At 39.5% G+C, this 21,342-nt stretch overlaps 1 long non-coding RNA gene across 2 annotated transcripts; it reads right to left on the reverse strand.

Moving 5' to 3' along the window:
* Positions 1–3,634: 3,634 nt before the first annotated feature.
* Positions 3,635–19,446, reverse strand: LOC134740112 (uncharacterized). 2 transcript variants are annotated; one of them, XR_010127347.1, is made up of 4 exons: positions 19,240–19,446; positions 17,864–17,965; positions 10,403–10,618; positions 3,635–4,690 (listed from the first exon to the last, which is right to left on the reverse strand). It is a non-coding gene; the product is annotated as an uncharacterized LOC134740112 (long non-coding RNA). The 2 variants fall into 2 exon arrangements; XR_010127346.1 differs by having other exon boundaries at positions 17,864–18,005.
* Positions 19,447–21,342: the final 1,896 nt, after the last annotated feature.

Below are 21,342 nucleotides of genomic sequence, written 5' to 3' on the forward strand. Positions count from 1 at the left end.
TGATGGGTTTTGACTCTTTATCCAATTTGCCAGTCTGTGTCTTTTAATTGGGGCATTTAACCCATTTACATTTAAGGTTAATATTGTTATGTGTGAATTTGATCCTGTCATTATGATGCTAGCTGGTTATTTTGCTGGTTTTTTGATGTCATTTCTTCATAATGTCAATGGTCTTTACAATTTGGTATGTTTTTGCAGTGGCTCCTACTGGTTGTTGCTTTCCATGTTTAGTGCTGCCTTCAGGAGCTCTTTTAGGGCAGGCCTGGTGGTGACAAAATCTCTCAGCATTTGCTTGTCTGTGAAGTATTTTATTTCTCCTTCACTTATGAAGCTTAGTTTGGCTGGATATGAAATTCTGGGTTGAAAATTCTTTTCTTTAAGAATGTTGAATATTGGCCCCCAGTCTCTTCTGGCTTGTAGGGTTTCTGCTGAGAGATCTGCTGTTAGTCTGATGGGCTTCCCTTTGTAGGTAACCGATCTTTCTCTTTGGCTGCCCTTAACAGTTTTTCCTTTATTTCAACCTTGCTGAATCTGACGATTATGTGTCTTGGGGTTTCTCTTCTCGAGGAGTATCTTTGTGGTCATCTCTGTATTTCCTGAATTTGAATGTTGACCTGTCTTGCTAGGTTGGGGAAGTTCTCCTGGATAATATCCTGAAGATATTTTCCAACTTGGTTCCATTCTCCCCATCACTTTCAGGTACACCAAGCAAATGTAAGTTTGGTCTTTTCACATAGTCCCATATTTCTTGGAGGCTTTGCTCATTCCTTTTCATTCTTTTTTCTCTAATCTTGTCTTCACACTTTATTTCATTAGGTTGATCTTCAATCTCTGATGTCCTTTCTTCCGCTTGATTGATTCGGCTGTTGATACTTGTGTATGCTTCATGATGTTTTCGTGCTGTGTTTTTCAGCTCCATCAGGTCATTTATGTTCTTCTCTAAACTGGTTATTCTAGTTAGCAATTCTTCTAACCTTTTTTCAAGGTTCTTAGCTTCCTTGCATTGGTTTAGAACATGCTCCTTTAGCTTGGAGGAGTTTGTTATTACCCACCTTCTGAAGCCTCCTTTTGTCAGTTTGTCAAACTCATTTTCCATCCAGTTTTGTTCCCTTGCTGGCAAGGAGTTGTAATACTTTGGAGGAGAAAAGGCAGTCCAGTTTTTGGAATTCTCAACCTTGTTGCACTGGTTTTTCCTCATCTTCATGGATTTATCTACTTTTGGTCTTTGATGTTGGTGACCTTCAGATGGGATTTTTGTGTGGATGTCCTTTTTGTTGATGTTGATGCTATTCTTTTCTATTTGTTAGCTTTCCTTCTAACAGTCAGGCCTCTCTTCTGCAGGTCTGCTGGAGTTTGCTGGAGGTTCACTCCAGACCCTGTTAGGCTGCAGAACAACAAAGATTGCTGCCTGTTCCTTCCTCTGGAATCTTCATCCCAGAGAGGCACCCGCCAGATGCCAGCCAGAGGTCTCCTGTATGAGGTGTCTGTTAACCCCTGCTGGGAGGTGTCTACCAGTCAGGAGGCATGGGGGTCAGGGACCCACTTGAGAAGGCAGTCTGTCCCTTATCAGAGCTCAAATGCTGTGCTGGAAAATCTGCTGTTCTCTTCAGAGCTGGCAAGCAGGAATGTTTAAGTCAACTGAAGCTGCACTTATAGCCGCCCCTTCCCCCAGGTGCTCTGTACCAGGCAGATGGGAGTTTTATCTATAAGCCCCTGACTAGGGCTGCTGTCTCTCTTTCAGAGATGCTGTGCCCAGAGAGGAGGAATCTAGAGAGGCAGTCTGGCTACAGCAGCTTTGCCAAGCTGCAGTGTGCTCTGCCCAGTTCAATCTTCCCAGCAGCTTTGTTTACACTGTGTGGGGAAAACCGCCTACTCAAGCCTCAGTAATGGAGGACACCCCTCCCCCCACCAAGCTCTAGCATCCCAGGTCGACTTCAGACTGCTGTGCTGACAGCGAGAATTTCAAGCCAGTGGATCTTAGCTTGCTGGGTTTGGTGGGGGCGGGATCCGCTGAGCTAGACCACTTGGCTCCCTGGCTTCAGTCCCCTTTCCAGGGAGTGAATGGGTTCTGTCTCACTGGCATTCCAGGCACCACTGGGGTATGAAAAAAAACCTCCTGCAGCTAGCTTGTTGTCTACCCAAACAGCCTCCCAGTTTTGTGTTTGAAACCGAGGGCCCTGGTGGTATAGGCACCCGAGGGAATCTCCTGGTCTGAGGGTTGTGACGACCCTGGGAAAAGTGTAGTATCTGGGCCAGAATGCAATGTCCCTCACAGCACAGTCCCTCAAGGCTTCCCTTGGCTAGGGGAGGGAGTTTTCTGACCCCTTGGGCTTCCCAGGTGAGGTGACGCCCCACCCTGCTTTGGCGCACCTTCCCTGGGCTGCACCCACTGTCTAACCAGTCTCAATGAGATGAGCTGGGTACTTCAGTTGGAAATGCAGAAATCACCTGCCTTCTGGGTTAATCTCGCTGGGAGATGCAGACTGGAGCTGTTCCTATTCAGCCATCTTCTCAGGTTTCAAAACGTCTGCCTTTTCAAGTGCTGTAGAGATTAATTATAATCAATTGACTGAAATTGCCAAGTTTTTCTCAAGTTGGAAGTGACTTTAGCATAGAAAAAGGGACTTTGTAGTGTAGTTGAATCTAGATAAATTACAAATGACAGGCTTTTAATTTGTATTATTTAATTCATAACTTTAAAATTTGACAAAGGAACAAAATGAAAATTACATTTTCCACATAGTAGAATGAGTGTCACTTTTAATTTAGTTTGTTTGTCATGGAAATATTCCTATTACTGCAAGAATCATTCGTTCAATTTAAAGCAAAATTGTGGAGTATATATGGGCTAACTACAAGTGGTTGATCATAGTCTTTTTAGAATTTTATGTACTATCAATTAAACAATTTTACTTATCTAAGAAATAAATGTGAACAGTATATTTTTTCATTTTCAAAGTTTCCTAATGGTCTGAACAAGAAGGTGGAATTTGGAGGCATTTAGGATAGAAAATTTGTTGAGAACTGATATTCAAATCTCTCATTTTCTGCTCTTCATCAATAACATCAGCAAACTTCGTTAAAAATCACTTCTTTTTGCCTGATTTTCCCTGTGTGCCTTAATGATAGTATATCTGGAATGAATTCTCACCTTGAACTGTTTATAGTTTTTTTCATAGACTTTTCTCCCACATTTGTGTCTTCGATTCTTCTTTGCCTAGACGCCTTACTCAGCTCCCACTTCCATCTGAAACCCCCTCCTGGCCTTCTTACTCTTCTCTGTTCTCCAGGCCCCTGGTGTCCCACCCAGTCCTGTGCCATCTGTCATCTTGCACAGTCCAGTGCTCAGAACACCTCCTTCTTGCCCTCCTTCACCAAATTCACTTCACACTCCACTTCATGCAGTTTGGTTCCCCCACCATTTATACCATATTGCCATGTAAAGTTTATTAAACATCAATCAAGCTAAAGGATAAACAATAAACCTAGTTATGTTATTTGATTTCAACATTACACTTGTGTTTATGGCCATTTGCTTAGAACTTAGTGTAGAGGGGACATTCTCCTGGACATTATCTGACACCAAACAATTCAGTCCATAGTACTATTAAAGAACAACATTTTAGCAACTGAGTTTTAAACATCAAATTGGCTTTTATTAATGATTCATGAATCAGGTGACATTCCATCTATGAAATAGAAAGGTGCCCTACTAAGCTGAGCAGATGGGTGGGCTTTATAATGGAAAAGACTGAAGAAAGCAGAAAGAAGAAACAAAAAGTGGATTGGTCATTTCAAAGCTACTTTCCTTGCTTACGTTGAACTAGAGGAGACTTCCTTATCATGTGAGCTTAGGTTGACTGGGCCCCTTTCAATTGGTTACTGTGAATCTCCTTTTTTTTTTTTTTAACAATTGGCCTATTTTTACATTCAGTTTGACAATGTGGCATCTGGCATGAGTGACTCCATTCTGGTTTTATCTGGTCTGTTGGGGCCTAGTTCAGGAGCTTAATCCAAAACAATGACCTCCCACATATTTTATTGAACAGCTTTCCCCTTTTGATCAGACTCAACCTGTACTGAGGGATTGATAAAAATTTATGGCATCAGCACTACTGTCAGTCACCATCATGGCAGGGTTGTCTTTGTCTTAGCATGAAACTCATAAGTCACAATGTCAGCCTTGTGGAAGACACATTCCTTTGGTCATCTTGCAGTTGTTGCTCTAATCACAGTGAGGCCACCTGGTATACCACTAATCGCTGCAAATACACCTTCAAAACCCTTGAGAGAATGCACCTGGGAGATTACAATGGGAACTATCAGGAGGATATACCAAGGGATTAGAGTATGCTTCTTAACAAATGCCCTCATGAACCAAACCAGAAAAAATAAAACAAAAAAAAGCTATTAACAAAGGTTAATGGCTTAGGACAAATTATAAACTCAGTCTCTGAGTCCAGAGGGCAGTTAGTTGACAAGATTTCTGGATTTGAGCTTGAAACATATTTTCTTGGTTTAGTTTGAATGTCTCTGGTTATGGCATTGGACATTTTGATAAACTCCCTTAGTGGCCCACGCATCAGGCATGGGGGTTGTCTCCTGAAATTTACATCAGGTTGTCCAGTTCCAGCTTGTAGGGCTTCAGGAATATAGAAGTTTTTGTCCTTAGTGATTCCAAGTTAGAAATCTAGGAGAAAATTGGAAACATGAGTTTGGAGAGACACAGACAGATATTGGAGGAAATTAGAAGATACAGGATCTAGTCTTGTCTACAGCTAGATAATAGAAACCTCAAAAACAATGAACAGGGCTCTAATCTAATAACAGATGTATTTTAATTTTCTTCTGAAACATATTTTTTCTCTCTACAGCTGTTCCCATTTCTATCAAATATAATCACAGTAAGACTAAATTATTTGTAAAGTAAGTCTAGTCTCATTAAACTTGGCCTAATTTTTTGTATAAGTGTAACAAGAATAGTGATTGTCATAGAGACTCTTTAAGTCTTCTGGAACTTGTGATGAGGTATCTCAGATTAGACTTTTAAAAGCCTCTTGAGACCAGGAAGCGATGCCAAGGACTCACCATCAGATTTTGCCTGCAATATCTATAAATGTAGGAGAACTCCTCTCTTTTTGAGATCCCCCAGATATTTTTAAGTTTCCTGGACATAATTTTTATAAGGCTCAAAAACCCTTGAAGGCAGGTATTCTACACACATTCTCAAATATGACATTCCAGTCTAAACATTGGTAATATAATCAATGTTATGGTGTTCTAATGGGTTCAATGTTCTATTGTGCCCTTTTATAAAGAGAATAGATTCTTTTCAAACTTATGCAAATAACTATATTACCATGAAAATAAGAATACTTGCTAATAGTTTCTGAATTCTGGAGGGAATCAGGTAGAGAGAGGAAAAAGTAATTGTTTTAATTCTGTTTACAAAGGTATAATTTGCAAATTGCTATAAGCTATAGATAGCTCATGAGAAAAAAAAAAGGTTCCTTTAAATCTGGAAAATGTAACATTAAAGGCCCAACAAAATTTCAAGTAAAAAGGCCATCCTAACCCATAATTCTTCTTCATCAGTTTATTCAGTCTCATGTAACTAATTCTTACTCTGCTTGATCTTGATTCACTGTTCCATGAGCCTTTCAGTTTCTTCATCAGAATTCTGGAACTTCTTACCTAGTCTAATGATGTAATCTTAAACTTATCAAAAAGCTGTACTTGTCAGAGTCCTTTTCATGAATCTCATTAAAGATGAAACACTTTAGGATGATAGTTGCTTACAAAAGCTTTCAGGAAAGTACTAAAGTAAAACAATTAACTCTCTGTGGATTACAAGACTTAAAATGGCCATGGTCAAAAATCTGATGAGAGTTCATTATAATAATGATGTAATTGACAGGGAAATTTGGTTATTTCTGTGGCATACAGCATTTTAACGCAATAGAAATTACAACTGATAATATTATACCAGGACATTTCAGGTGTCTAGGATTATTATGTAATCTCTGGAATATTCATATCACTAACATTCCCATAGATATAACTTAAAGAAGGTTTAGCATTACTTGTTTGGCACTGCTTCCCATATAATTTAACATATTAAATAAACCTAATTAGTTTAATATTCTGTACTTGCAAGGTGAGAGACAAGTCCTTTGCGATTTTTAAGGAGCCCTCTAGAATATCTCAAAGTAAGTTAGAGATCAAAAATACTTAATTTATAATTTGATTTTGGGAAGTTTGTCAGAAATATTAAAGGTTTAAGACACTTGATCAAATAGAATCTTAGGTCATTATGAAGCAATATTCATTTATCCACAGTGATAATTTAAAGACTTCAAAAGCAAATACACAAAGTTATACATTTGTAGAAAAAATTTTTCTGTTTTAATAAAGAGGATGCAGTTTCCTTAAGTAATCAAATATTTGATTAAAAAACATGAAATACAGGAATTTATAAGATAAAAAAACTTTTTTTACAAGGCAGATCATTCAAAGTGTTATTTAAAAAAACTTTTAAATAAGTTATTTAAAAAAACTTTTAAATAAGATCAGTGCTCCAAGAAAACTTTATCCTTTTAACAGACAGAAAACTAGCTTTGAGGTTTGTGCCAATGTATTTTTGATATTAAGGCTCATTTTAAAAACCCTATATGCCCAGATATATAGAGAGATATGCCAATATCTAGTCTTAAGTTTTCCAAAAGTTTTTTTCAGTTAATAATTTCCTTGGAAGAGACCTAACAATTGTGGTAACTACCTCAAGTCTTTTATGGAAATACAGAGAGAAACATTTATACAAAAATATTACAGATATTTAGATTTATATAGTATATATTTTTGTAAAGAGAAACATTTATATAAAATATCATAGACAGGTTTTTGCTACCTGTGGTCATTTTGATTCCCATGGCTAAACAAAAACATACTGGTTGGGGTTACATGGCATCCTAGATTGGTACTTAATTAAGACAAGGGAATAAAGAAGCAAAAAACTCACCACATGGTACATGTTTGCAGCCAGCATTTTTTGGTTACCATGAAAGTCAAAGGAGACAAAAGCCACGCCCAGGATATTGAGCTGCCACGGGCCCTATAATGCCAATACGTTTAGCCCTTGAGGTTTTCTCTTCTAGTGAGAGCCCTCTACCATCAATTAAGAAATTGGGAAACATCTATTTGGGAAGGAAAAGAACAAAATTGCCTTTAGAAACTTCAATTCTGGGAGGAAAAAAGGTTAAATTATTTACTTAGGGTTTTGTTTGTTTGTTTGTTTATTTAACCCACAGGGACTTATTCTTGTTTTTGTATCATGGCTAAAAGTTCCTAATACTTACTACATACATACTGGACTCATAAATCTCAACTAGAATCTGTCTGTCAAGAATTTGCACTGGATCAAAATTTTTTTTATTTTGGTCAGTTACACTGTCCAGAAAATCTGTGATTTAAAATAAATAAATAATACAGACTTAATAATCATAACTGAGGAAGTTCCCAGTAGTTTTTAAGTGAAAACAATAAGGAAGCAGGTTAAGCAGACTATTAATTGAGTTCAAATATCTATAGACCAACGTCCAAAGTAAAGGTAAGAAACATAGAGTTCAATATGATAGCTGAGGTGTCATTGATATGTAAATATGCTTGGCTAGAACCTGAGAATTCTTATTAAGGGGAAAAAAACCCAAACAGTAGGCAAAAATTATGTAGGTAGAGCTTTTTATTGTCAGACTTCTTCTACATACATTATCATCACATTTCATCTTCAATCCTTCTTAAAGGAAATCAAAGAATCATAATTTGCATTTTAAAGATGAAGAAAGTGAAGTTGAGAGGTATAGGTTTTCAAGGGTCACATGAATGGTGTCAACCTGTAATAAGCCTCATGTGTTCCCATATAGGAATCCAGAAGGCACATCTCTGATGGGAAACCCATTATTTTTAAGGTAGAATCACAGTGTTCAGCATTTGAGTAAGTGGTGGAAACAGAGCAGTGTTATTGAGCATGGATATAGTAAAGATCACTGTGAAGTAGAAATTGCAAGTTATAAATTCACTGATTCTTAATGAACAGGGTGGATGTGCTTTCTCCACAGTAGTGACACAGTGGGCAGAGAGAAAATCGAGCAGCGCTAGGAAACTCCACTCAGATATGATTGTGATCACCAGGCAAGTGATCACGTCATGGAGGTCACATTAATTAGGCAGAAATAAACTACACCTGGACAGACAACTATTTTAGATTCAAAGATGTTCAAAGAAAGAATACAGCCTTATTCTAGGGGCTCTGCTAAGTTCTGGGGTGAGAGTCATCTAGCAACTCAATTTATGTATTAGATTGAATGACTGAGTGACAGCTCTCCTGATTGACATAATCCTTTTCATCTACAAACTACTGGTCAAGAAAGTGAGAAGATATATATCCTAATCAAGTTAAGCTTTTGTGTCATGTAAAGTACTCTTGAATATGTTTCTGTACCTATCTCTAGTTGAGACAAATTCAAATTGGGGGAGTATATTTTGTACACTTCCTATTGTTCTGTAGTTTGATTAATTTTGAAAGATTTATTTGTTTACATGTAAAGTAAAAATACCTTATCTCAACTTTAAGAAGTGGGAGTTGGGGGAGAAAGCTATTTTATTAGTCAGGGTTCTCCAGAGAATCAGAACAACAATAACAATGATATATTTTATATACAAGTATTTTATATATATATATTATGTGTATGTATATATATATATATAGAGAGAGAGAGAGAGAGAGAGAGAGATTTAACAAATTGGCTCATGCAGTTGTGGGGGCTGGTAAGTACAAAACCCATAGGCTAGCTGGAGATTCAGGTGAGAGTTGAGCTTGCAGTCTATAGTCTTGAATATGAAGGCTGGACACTCAGGCAGAATTTCTATGTTGCATTCTGGAGGCAGAATTCCTTCCTTTTCAGGGGACCTTAGTCTTTGTTTTTAAGGCCTTCAACTGATTGGATGGGGCTCACTTACATGATGGAGGGTAATCTGTTTTACTCAACATCTACTGATTTAACTGTTAATCACATCTAAAAATGCTTTCACTGCAACATCTAGACTTGTGTTGAACCAAGCAACTGGCACCATGGTTAGCAAAGTGGACACATAAAATTAACCATCACAGCTTTAAAAAGAGGGAGTGTACATTATATTTTACCATCTTTTTTCCATTTTGTTCTCCATTCACAAATACCAACTGTCACCTTTATATGTCACACAGACGTAATGGCAAGAGTTTGGCATTGATAGTCATTGTTTATGTTGATTTGAGTACATAGGAAAATTTTTAAAACAAGGCATCAATTTTAGGACTGAAATAGGATGGAAAAGCCTTTTTGGAGGAGCCTGATTTTCCTTCCTATTTGTTTCTTTTGCACATTAGGCTGCGTTTCCTTACTTCTATGTTAATAATGTACAGCTGTCCAGGAGCAAAAGAGACTCCATTCTACAAGCAATGGTCCTTAGTTGCAACTTTGCTCTACATTTTACAATAACAATGTAAGATTGTACTTAATACTAGTTCTGCATGTTGATATATGTGTAGCAGAGACTTCAAAACATTTCTGATCATGCTCTGTATTAATCCATTCTCACATTGCTGTAAGGAACTACCTGAGACTGGGTAATTGATGAAGAAAAGAGGTTTAATTGACTACAGTTCCACAGGCTGTACAGGAAACTGGCCTGGGAGGCCTCAGGAAACTTACAATCATGTTGGAGGGCAAAGGGAAAGCAGGCACCATCCTCATATGGCAGAGCAGGAGAGAAAGAGTGAGGGGGAAAGTGCTACGCACTTTAAAAAAACAGATCTCAGGAGAACCCACTCACTAGCAAAAGGACAGCAAGGGGGATATCCACCCCATGATCCAGTCACCTCCCACCAGACCCCTCCTCCAATACATGCGGATTACAATTCAACATGAGATTTGGGTGGGTACACAGAGCCAAACCATATGATCCTCGATACTTGTAAAAACTTTTGAACATGCACCTCAGTGTTGCTAATTGCTGTATTTGTAATTGATACACATAATGCTATATGGTGTATACAATACAAAATATATAAAAACAGAATAGGAAAGGGTGAGAGGAAAGTAAACACAAATGGAGGCTCTAATTTTTTTTCTTGCTCCCAAGTAGATTGTCCTGAGCACATCCTAGGGGAGGCTACTCTTCTTTGGGTATTCACTTGTCTAGAGAATGCTTGCTAAATTGCACTGACTGTTCTCATTAGAGATAATTGAAGTGCCTCACCTTGGAGTGCCAAATCATCTTTACTTTGAGAATTTTGTAAGAATCTTTCTAAAATGCAAAGCTCATTGCAATACCCTTCAAAAAGAATACATCAACATAATCTAACCTTTTTGGGTAATTTGTGGTTGTCAGATTTTATGCAAGAATTTTCACAAGGCCTTTTGAGTCAAGACTATTTGGTTCTTCATTAAATGGATTCCACTGCTAAGTCTTCTCCCTTTAGTTTTCTCTTCTTAGCCATAATCTGTCCTTAGGGTGTCATTTCCTAGCAACACAAACTTTTTATCTTCTCCATAGTGCTTCTTCTCTTCCATTAATAAAGCTATAACGAATAGTTTTAAATAGTTATGAATAACATTACCATTGAAAAACAAAATAAATCACATTGGAAGAGCAGAATTGACTTTTATTTTCAACAATTAATCTAGCCAACCAGAAATAAAAAATACAAATAAACAAAAGAAAAATGCATTGATTAGCAAAACCAAGGCCCTGGAGATCAAGTTCTCACAGGAAGTGGGGGAAGGTGATGGAAATCAATGCAAATATCACAGATTACATATTGTTTAAAAACAACGAAAACAGTACTAAACATGCATCTTTTAAAAAACAAGTCACATTTTGGACATTAAAATCCTGCTTCAGTAGGTACCATTTTTCCAGAATCAAAATCAAGTCTTTTGATTATGAAGAAAAGCCCTGGTCATAGGGTAGATTTCCCCACAGGTAGCTACCTTTTAAAGTTTCTCAAACTTGTTTTTACTTGTTGGAAAATAAAGTCTTTTGCATTTATATATTCTCCAATTGCAACTTTCTTCAAAATATTTGTATAAATGCTGAGTCTTTGAATTATTAGAATATTCAAAGTGAGATTTTGGGAGCTGGCTTTCATCTCTGTGTTGGACTAGCATAGCTTGAATTAAGGTTCCCTCTCCTGCTTTGTATTATGTCCTCAGACTCACCCAACCCTCTGCTCTAGAGGCCAGAGGAGAAAAATGACAGGTGTTGTTTTTTTCTTTAAGGGGAACGAAGTGAACTATGTATACCTACAAGGCCACAGATTTTAAACATTTTACAATGTGGATAAGATATATTTTTCAAGCCTTGATTGTCACAGATTTACTGTATTAAGTTATTAAGCTTTCAAGCAGGCCTTGACAGATTTTTATGTAAAAGGCCAGATAGTAAACATTTCAGCCTTTACAAGAAAGAGGCAAAATCAAGGATATTCTGTGTGTACTTATATAACAATACAAAAATAAATTTTTACAGTAATTTTGTTGAACAACTTCAAGATATCATAATCGAGTACAGTTGTCTTTTACAATACAGGTCTATTAGTGAGAAGAATGGAATAATTTTTTTCAGGCTATAACATTTCACTTCATTAGGTTGTAAAGTGAGCGCTCCCTCTCATCAAACTGATTGAAAATGTTCATCTGTAAACATGTGCCTTGAACGCCACAGAATACAGGCAGCCATCTGACCTCTGCTCTGAAGCAGGAACGCTCAATGTTTCATTTTTTTCATAGTAATTATTGGGGAAGATCGTCATGAATGCAGATTTCTGAATTCCAGAGAGAAGGTTTTGATTTTGTTTGCTTGAAATAGGGCCCAGTAAATTGCATTGTCAGAGAGCTGCCCAGCTGATTCTGGTATCTGTGGATTCACACCACGCTTTAAGGAAGACACAGTCAGAGTGAAGGCCTGGGGCTGGCCTTGGAGTTCCTGTGAAGGGACAAGAAGAGAGAGCAGGTGTTCAGTTGTGGATGTCTTGAGGTTAAAGTTTCAGAGTCACAGACTAAATGGTATTTTTAACATGCTGCAAGGCAAAAGCATCTGGTTGGGAGGCCCTCACCAAAGCTCTCTGTCCAGAATTTTCATGCCTACTGTTTTTTTTTTCTCTGCAGGACATCTTCCTTCACTTTCTGACCTTGGCTGGCTGCATTTCTTGGCTGGCTGCAGTTCTGGCTTATTGGTGAGTCAGGTACTAGTATATCTCTGTGGTAATGCTGGGACACAGCCCAGTTAGATTCCAAATTTTATATTCTGCTTTATCACTCTCTCCAAAACCTCACACAATCTCATAATAAACAAATCCAATAGGATTTTAAAAGTATTCTTTCTAAATATGAAATAACAAGGTAACTAAAGTATAGGAAACTGATAAATTCTCTGAATAAAAAGATGAATTCCGATCCAGTTAGAGACATGCAATCTCTTTATGAGTATGCACAAAACAAGGAGAAAGTGACCGTGCCTCAGAGGAATAACTAAAAAGCTATGGAGTTCAGTGGGAGGTGGCATTACCTGCAATTAGGAGAAATTTGGAAAGACTTTCTGGAGGAAGAGGCACTTGAATTGATCCTTTAAAGAAGGATAGCTTTTAGGTAAGTGAAGAGGGGAATGTGGGAGAACTAGTGCAAGAGGAGGCATTTCAGGTAGAAAAGTAGAATGCAAAGACAGAGAAATAGGAAATATTGGGCTGGGGCCAGCAATTTCTTCAATTTGTAAGAATACAAGTCATGAAAAGAAGCAGCAGCAGTAAGGTTGGGGATTTAGGCCGAAAACCACGCAGATCTTTAAGGACCATACTATAGAACTGGATGTTTTCCAGTGGAGACCTCCTGAGGACTTTGGGGTAGGGGGGCATGAGAAAGCCTGTTCTTTAGGAAGATTGATCTGAAAGCAGATTACGGTAGGACCGCAGCAAGGAGAGAGTGGCATTTAAGAAGGTGGCATTTAGGAAGGTCTGGCCCATCAGGGTGGGGGCATCTAAGAGGGAAGAGAGGAGTGGATGTCAACACCAGTGACATGAAGTCTGTAGTGCAGGCAAACACTTTGAAGAATGGGGCAAGAGTAAGAGAGAAAACATGCCAGTTGTGTGTCTTGGTTCTTGGGAGGAGGCTGGCACCAGCAGTAGGTGATGACTGCAGAGGAAAAGGGACTGTTTGGAAAGAGCAGTGCTCAGGTATGCTATGCCTCCACTGCAGGTTGCATTAAGCTCATAGCTGAACTACCCAGGAGGTTAACATTTGCTTGGAAGAAGGTGGCCACATTGGGCTGGAGCAGGGACATCACAGAGTGCCCCAGGGTGCCTGACAAGGCCCACACCATGACCATGAGGTGGGCTTTGCTAAATGAGGTAGCTCAGTCCTTCCTGAACATCACCTTCCTTATCATCAGCACAGGCCCTGGAGCCAGATAGCCTGTGTGGGAGTCCTGGAGCCACTGTTTATTTGCTGTGAAACACCATGCAAGGTTCTCAACCTTGCTGGGCCTGTTTTCTCCTTGTAAAATGGAGATAATAACAATGCTGACATCATAGGGATGGTGTGATAATGAGATGAGAGTGTAAGCAAAGTGCTTTGAACAGTGGCTGGCAGCTGGTGAGTTAGCGATTGTCATCATTTTTACACTGGCAATACTTAATTTTATGCATCAACTTGACTGGGTTAAGTGATACCCAGATAGCTGGTAAAATATTATTTCTGGGAGTGTCTGTGAGGGTGTCTCCAGAAGGGATTGGCATGTGAATAAGTAGAATGAGTAAAGAAGATCTCTCCTCACCAATGTGGCGGGCATCATCCAGTTGGCTGTGTCTGGATAGAACAAAAAGGTGGAAGAAGAGTGAATTCTCTCTCTTCTTGAGTTGTGACATCCATCATCTCTTGCCTTCAGACATCAGAGCTCTAGGTTTTCAGACCTTCAAACTCAAACTGAAATACATCACTGGCCTTCCTGGTTCTTTAGCTTACATATAGAAGATTGTGGGACTTCTCAGCTCTGTAGCTACGTGAGCCAATTCCCATAATAAATTTCCTCTTATACATCTGTATTTCTCCTATTGGTTCTGTTTCTCTGGAGAACCCTAATATAGTGCTCAAGGCTTAGCTCCTCACCCTTGAAGAACTGACATTAATAATCAATGTACTTACGTAAGATATGGTTGAAAATATTGAAAGCTTCTATATCTTAATTTAGAGTCTCCAAACCTCTTCCTAATCTTTGGCAAGAAAGTGAGGTCAGCACTCAAGGATCCCTGAATAACCCTCTCTCCTGTAGCTGGGCAGCACTGCGGAGCCTCTTTTTGTGTATTCCATCCCCCTCTTACTGATTTAGTTCTCATTTATCTGGGATGTTCTGATGCTGAGTTTGGTCTAAAAACCATATTCAGGACTCATTTACCCACAGCAGGAATATTAAGTGTGTAAGTGTGTAGGGTGGGATGTATTTGAATTGTGGTGTCTATGTCATGGATTAATCACTCATTTCAGCTTCCTTCAGCGTAAAACCAAGTTCTTGGGAATTGGAATGGGGCATTCTAATGAGTGCTTCTCTCAACATTATCCACCACTCACTCACTGCCCCTAGTCTCTTCTCTCTTCCAGTACTGAAGTTCGGAAGCCCTTGGACCATCATTTAATAGTCCTCTGACACTGTCTTATGATACTACTTATTGCTCAGAGTATGAACCTTGTGGCTCCAAAGTGGATATTTGAAACTGACCTGGTTTTCATGTTTCATTTAGAAACTTTAGCCATTCTTCACACCTCTTCGTGGATGATTTTCAAAATATGTATTAAAAGCCTAGGTCCAATTCCTGAATTTCGGAATCACATTCTTGACACTCTACTTTACATTTCAAAGTTCCACCATCAAGTTTAATATGTCTAACTCTAAACCCATCATCTTCTTATGACCAGATTTGCATCTTAGTTTCCATATTTCAGTCAGTTTCTCTCCCTACTTCACTATCTTGCCTTGCACAGATGGTCTGTCTTCATGTCCTGCAGGCTTGGTCAGCTCAGGTTGATATAACAGAAATCCCAGAGACTAGGTGGCTTAAACAATAAACATTTCTTTTTCATAGTTCTGGAGGCTGAGTCATGTAAGAGCAAAGGGCTCAAAGGTCCAGTGTCTGGTGGTGTCCTGCTTCCTGGATTGCAGAACACCTCGTTCTCATTGTGTCCTCACAATGAGAAGACAGAAATCAAGCTCTCTGGTGTCTCTTCTTATAAAAGCATTTATCTTGGAAGGCCAAGGCAGGTGGATCACCTGAGGTCAGGAATTCAAGACCGGCCTGGCCAACGTGGTGAAATCTAGTCTCTACTAAAAATACAAAAATTAGCCGGGCATGGTGGTGGGTGCCCGGAATCCCAGCTACTTGAGAGGCCAAGGAGGAGAATAGCTTGAACCCAGGAGGCAGAGGTTGCAGTGAGCTCAGATGGCGCCACTGCACTCCAGCCTGGGTGACAGAGCCATACCCCATCTTGAAAAAAAAGAAAAAAGCATTTATCCTATCATCTTGTTAGGTCATGAGATCTTCATGGTCTAATTACCTTCCCAAGGCCCCATCTCCAAATACCATCATATTAGGGATTAGAGTTTCAACATATATATTTTTGAGGGACACAGACATTCCGTCCATAACACCTGCCAATCATTTCTCAACAGTATCTTTCCAGGCTTGCACTTTGGTCAGTTCAGTCTACTGCTTTTTCTCCTTTTCCCGATCCCATCACCTCATACCTACAGTATTCCAGGAATACTCTAGTTGCCATGCTTCCAATTCTGTACAGTCTTCATTCTACACACAATCCTGCTGAATGAATGTGCCCAAGTGAACAAACTGACCTACCTTAGTCCACTTGTGTTGCTATAAAGGAATACCCAAGCCTGGGTAATTCATAAAGAGAAAAGGTTTGTTTGGCTCATGATTCTGAGGTCTGGAAAACTTCAAAATTGGACATCTGGTGAAAGCCTCAGGCTGCTTCCATTCATGGCAGAAAACAAAGGGGAGCTGGTATGTGTGGAGATCACAGGGTGAGAGAGGAAGCAAGATGGGGGAAGGTGTCAGGCTGTTCTCAACAATCAGCTCTCACAGGAACTGATAGAGTGAGAGCTCACTCGTTACCACAAGGAGGCCACCAAGCTGTTTATGAGGGATCTGTCCCCATGACCCAAACCCCTCCCATCAGGTCCCACTTCCAATGTTGGGGTCAAATTTCAACATAAGATTTGGAAAGGTCAAACAAACCAAACTATAACATTGCTTGTGTGGTTGCTCTGCACTAATATGCCTGCCATCCACTGAGAGGCAAGGCCCGAATGCCCTCAGTCCCACAGACACTGAAGGAATCTTCATTTAGGGGACTGATACCTTTAAGATCACTGGGATATAGCTCGGCTGGGGCTCTGGCAGGTGTCCAGCTCCACAGGCTGGGAGGGCTAGACATATGGGAAAGTAATTTGGACCATATTCACCCAGGGAGAAATCCATGATACTGGGCAATCTTGTGAGCATGTGGAAGGATAGCTGGCTCCAGTGTGGCTCCCATTTTAGAAAGGATGGGGCCTTGGCTGGACATATGAATCACTGATGGAGCTTTTAAAAAATACACATGCCTGAGAGATTCTGAAAAGGAAGGTCTGGGATGGGTCTAGAATCTTTGAATTTTTAAAAGCTCAGTGGGTAATTCTAGATTGAAAACTGAATTTTAGTGGTTAGCTGCACCCGCCTTAGGCAGAAAACTGATCCCATGGAACTGTTCATTTCCCAAGCCAGAGCTAGTGCTCTTTGGGGAGCAGCAGGCAGAGTTCTCCATGGCAGTGGTTGAAGAGCAGGGGCAGTGCAGATTTTCCCAAAGGCCATTTCCAGCACAAAGCAGTCCCAGGGCCACAGTGCATGCATGGCGGCGTGGAGCCTTCGGTCAAGCAAGGAATTGGCCCTATCTGTGTTATGTTGCTCTTGGTAGAGTCCAAGAGAAGGGCTCTTTGAGGCAGGAGATTTCACAGACTACAGAAAAAAATTTCTCTATTCCATCTTTTGCACTGTCTTTGGGAGAGGCTAGAGGCAAAAGGAATATCGAGGGAAGCAGAGGCTAGCAATGTGGGCAGTGGAGCAGGCTGTGGGTTAAAAGATGTCTCCCCAAAAGATATGTTGGAGTCCTAACCCCTAGCATCTGTGAATGTGACATTACTCAGAAATAGAGATTTTGCAAAGGTAATAAAGTTAAGATGAGGTCAGTAGGGTGGATCCTAATCCAATATAAAAGTTGTTCTTATAATAAAGGAAGAAGACAGGGACACGCAGGGAGTGGAGGGCCATGTGACCACGGATGCAGAGCTAGAGTGCTGCATCCACAAGCCGCGGGGTGCCAGGACTGCTGATAAACACGCTGTGGAAGGCAAGGAGGGATTCTCCCCTGTGGGTTTCAGAGGCAAGGAGGGATTCTCCCCTGTGGGTTTCAGATGGAGCTTGGCTCTATCATCCCTTTTATTTGTGACATCTAGCCTCAAAACTGTGAGAGAAAACATTTCTATTATTGTAAGCCACCTAATTAGTGGTCAGAAACCAGCCCTTTTGAAAGACTCCCTCCCCCACTGGTATCAACCAACTGCCTGATGCGCCCCCCATCCTGCCCCCGTTACTGGTAGAAGGTGTCCAAGTGTCCTAGAAGTTAAGTATTTCCTCTTCAAATTGTAGCGTAGTCCACCTCATTCAGCCTCTGTTGCTGTTATAACAAATTACCTGGGAGGCTCAAGGGGCAAATTTCTTTCTTACCTCTTCCAATGTGTGTGGCTGTCAGCATTCCTTGGCTGGTAACCATATCTCTTTCTGTTCAGTGTTCACATTGCCTTCTCTGTATCTGTCTTCTCCGTGTGTCTGTTTTGTAGGGATCCTTGTGGTTGCATTTAGAACCAACCTAGATAATCCAGGATAATCTCCTCTCCATCCTTAATTTAATCATATCTTTTGCTATGTAAGGTGATATTCATTTGCTATGTAAGGGATCCAGGGATTAGGAGATGGACATCATTGAATCCACTACATTTAACAAATGCAGAAATGCTTTCTTTTTAAATTCGCAGTTCTATATAATAAATTACCTACCTGTTACACATTTGAGGCAATAAAATATACAAGTTTTGTGCATAGTAAGTTACCAGTTGAGGACCGCCTTTTTCACCCATAATCTGAGCCACAGTTTTAGAATGAACCTACTCTTTGCAGACATAAAATCCTTTACGTTTTCATATACACTGTATTCTACAGTTCCCTACTGTATACATAGTTGCTTGTCTCAATAAAAACATGAAGCAGCCGGGTGCGGTGGTTCACGCCTGTAATCCCAGCACTTTGGGAGGCCGAGGCAGGTGGATCACGAGGTCAGGAGATCGAGACCATCCTGGCTAACACAGTGAAACCCCGTCTCTACTAAAAATACAAAAAAGTCAGCAGTGTGGTGGCGGGCGCTGAGCTACTCGGGAGACTGAGGCAGGAGAATGGCGTGAACCCGGGAGGTAGAGCTTGCAGTGAGCGGAGATTGCGCCACTGCACTCCAGTCTGCGCTGCAGAGCAAGACTCCGTCTCAAAAAAAAAAAAAAAAAAAAAAAAAAATGAAGCGTTTAAGTAGAGAGGTTCCTAAGAGTAAACCAGTCGCCCAATTTTACAAATGAGACAACCCAAATCACATGACTATGATATGATAGCAGAGCTGCCGTAGAATCAAGAGGTATGACCCCCATTCACCAGCTTTTCCTGATATATTTTATATTTTCTTTCTTTTATCTAATGCACCAAAGGTGTTATTCATTTGTTTCTCTAATCAATACATATTTGTTAAGAGCTCACGAAGTACTGGGCACTACATTATGATTATCTAGAGTATATAAAAATTATAAAATGTTTCACTATTGAAAAATTGTTGCTTATTTGCCAGCTTATATTCTAGTGCTCACTGCTTTAAGAAATCCTATGCTTCTGTTGGTCAATTCCTCAAGGAGAAAGAAAAGTGGAAAACCCCAGTACAGGTTTTCTTATTCCTCCAGGTTTTCCCCTTTCTCTCTGCATTAGGAGCAGGACCTTTTCCTTATTCTGAAAACCCCACAGCTAAATGCCATTTCCTTTACTGGCTGATCACCTGACTGCATCCTTACTCTAGGAAGCTCCAGAGACAGACGTGTGCTCTGCCTTCACATAGGAAGCTGCACATCAATCCACTGCCATTGGAACAAGGGGCTTGAGTTGTCCTTTATCCAGAAGTCACGAAAAGGATTTGTTCAGAGTCAGCTGTATTTTGTTCTTGGCTCCACTTGCAATTTATCCTCCATGTTACAAAATGGCGGCTGGCCAGTTAGAACAGGAGAATGTCATCAGGGGCTGTTATCAACAGTCCACGTGGATCGGAAATAATGTAATGACTGGGACTTTTTAGCGAAAGATTGGCCAGTTGATCTATGAAGCCCAGACGAGTTTCCTATGGGTATCAGCCTAAGAATTCTCTCTCTGTATATATTTCAATAAATAAACATAGGCAAGAACCACCTCTTAGGTTTGCTGGCTGAGAATACATGATTCAGCTTACTATGTTTGGGTGCTTAATAAGGCTCACTAATCTAGAAACAAGGTAAAAGTACATATCAACAAATACCTGCCAAATACTATCTTGTAACTAAATATTTACAAATCTGTCTCCTCCTTTAGACTATACAGTCCTTAGGGACATAAGCTGTGTTTTTCCCCTATTGGTTTCCTTTGTGCCTAACACAGGACCAAGCCCACAAGAAGCACTCTCTAAATGCTTATCCTTGTTAAATTCAGTCCATCTTTACTGTGGGGCAGATATATGACAGGTTTCTTTCCCATGGATCATTTATTGTATTTCCACTGAAATGTTACTCTTGGCCTGAATATTTTCTCTTCATCAGAATATTATTAAAGTAATAGAAGAAAATGCCATACAAAATGTGGTTATTTAGGACTGAATAGCTTAGTCATTCTAATTCTTTTATCTATTATTATCTATTTGTCACACAGTTTGTCCTAGCTGCTTGTAATATTATGGCTTTTCCAAAAAAGAAATGGGAGTGTGTACACATGCGTGTATGCTGTATATGTATGTGTGTATGCATGCATGTGTGTGTGGACATGATGTGTGTGTGCATGCATGTATGGTGTGTGTGTGTACACACAGAAGTATAGCAAATACATATGGATTTGTAAGAGACTTCCTAACAAAATTACATCTTTAGTTACTTTTCCAATTTTTTTCTGATATGAAGAAGCACCAGGATGAATCATCTATGGTGGCTGAGGACTATTGATTATGTTTGATAGGAAGGACATGACACCACCCATGTGACTTCTTTTGAATGGTATTAATTATGGGAGTCATTACTGTGTTCCAGTGCTCTAGTGTCTATCATCTGCCACACAAATTCAAATGCAGCCTCATGGGATGGTTTCTTAGACCATCTAATTAGACCACGTGACATGGCAGCATGTTGGGAAGATGATCAATGGGAAGAGCTCTAGGATAAATTACTTCTGCTTGAAAAATATATTGCCTACCTGGGTAAAAATGTAATTGTGACTGTAGAAATGGAAGAAATCAATTATAAAAATAATGATTGCCTCAGATTGTTTATAATGAATTCAGTATTTTTTTATTTGCTAAGTTCGTGAGCAAACTGGAAAGATAGACTGAGAGGAGAAATGGAGTACATGAAGGTTTAAGGATGATCAAATGAACTAATTTTCTTCTTTAAGTTAATGTTTTGAATGTACCTAAAGGTAAATGAATTATGTTCAAATATGCTGATATATTTTTACAAACAGAAAATACCCATCCACCCATATCAAGTCACTGAACATTACCAGCATCTCAGATCCTTCCCATTGGGCCCCTTTTTAGGCTGCCATCCCCCACCTTGCATCCCATATGACTGTCTTGACTTTTAACTTCATACATTTATTTTGAAGCTGGCATTATTTTGGTGGGGGGAGGAGACAAATGCAGGCAGAGTAAAAGGATAAAATGAGTATTCAGATCATTCAGAATAAAAAATCCTCTAGAGAACAAAAAAAATGAAGAATAGTGAATTGGTGTTGGTTTTGGTGAAGCAGCAGAAATGGAAATAGTAGGCAAAGAAGAAAAGTAATCTATATACAAATAATATAAAATGATTTTTTTCAGGGGTCTTATTTAAAAACATAGTTTGGTTATTTTGAAAGTCATTTTATGAGTGCATATGTGGCCT

The sequence above is a fragment of the Pongo pygmaeus genome, chromosome 7 (assembly GCF_028885625.2).
Source record: "Pongo pygmaeus isolate AG05252 chromosome 7, NHGRI_mPonPyg2-v2.0_pri, whole genome shotgun sequence".
NCBI classification, from domain to species: domain Eukaryota; kingdom Metazoa; phylum Chordata; class Mammalia; order Primates; family Hominidae; genus Pongo; species Pongo pygmaeus.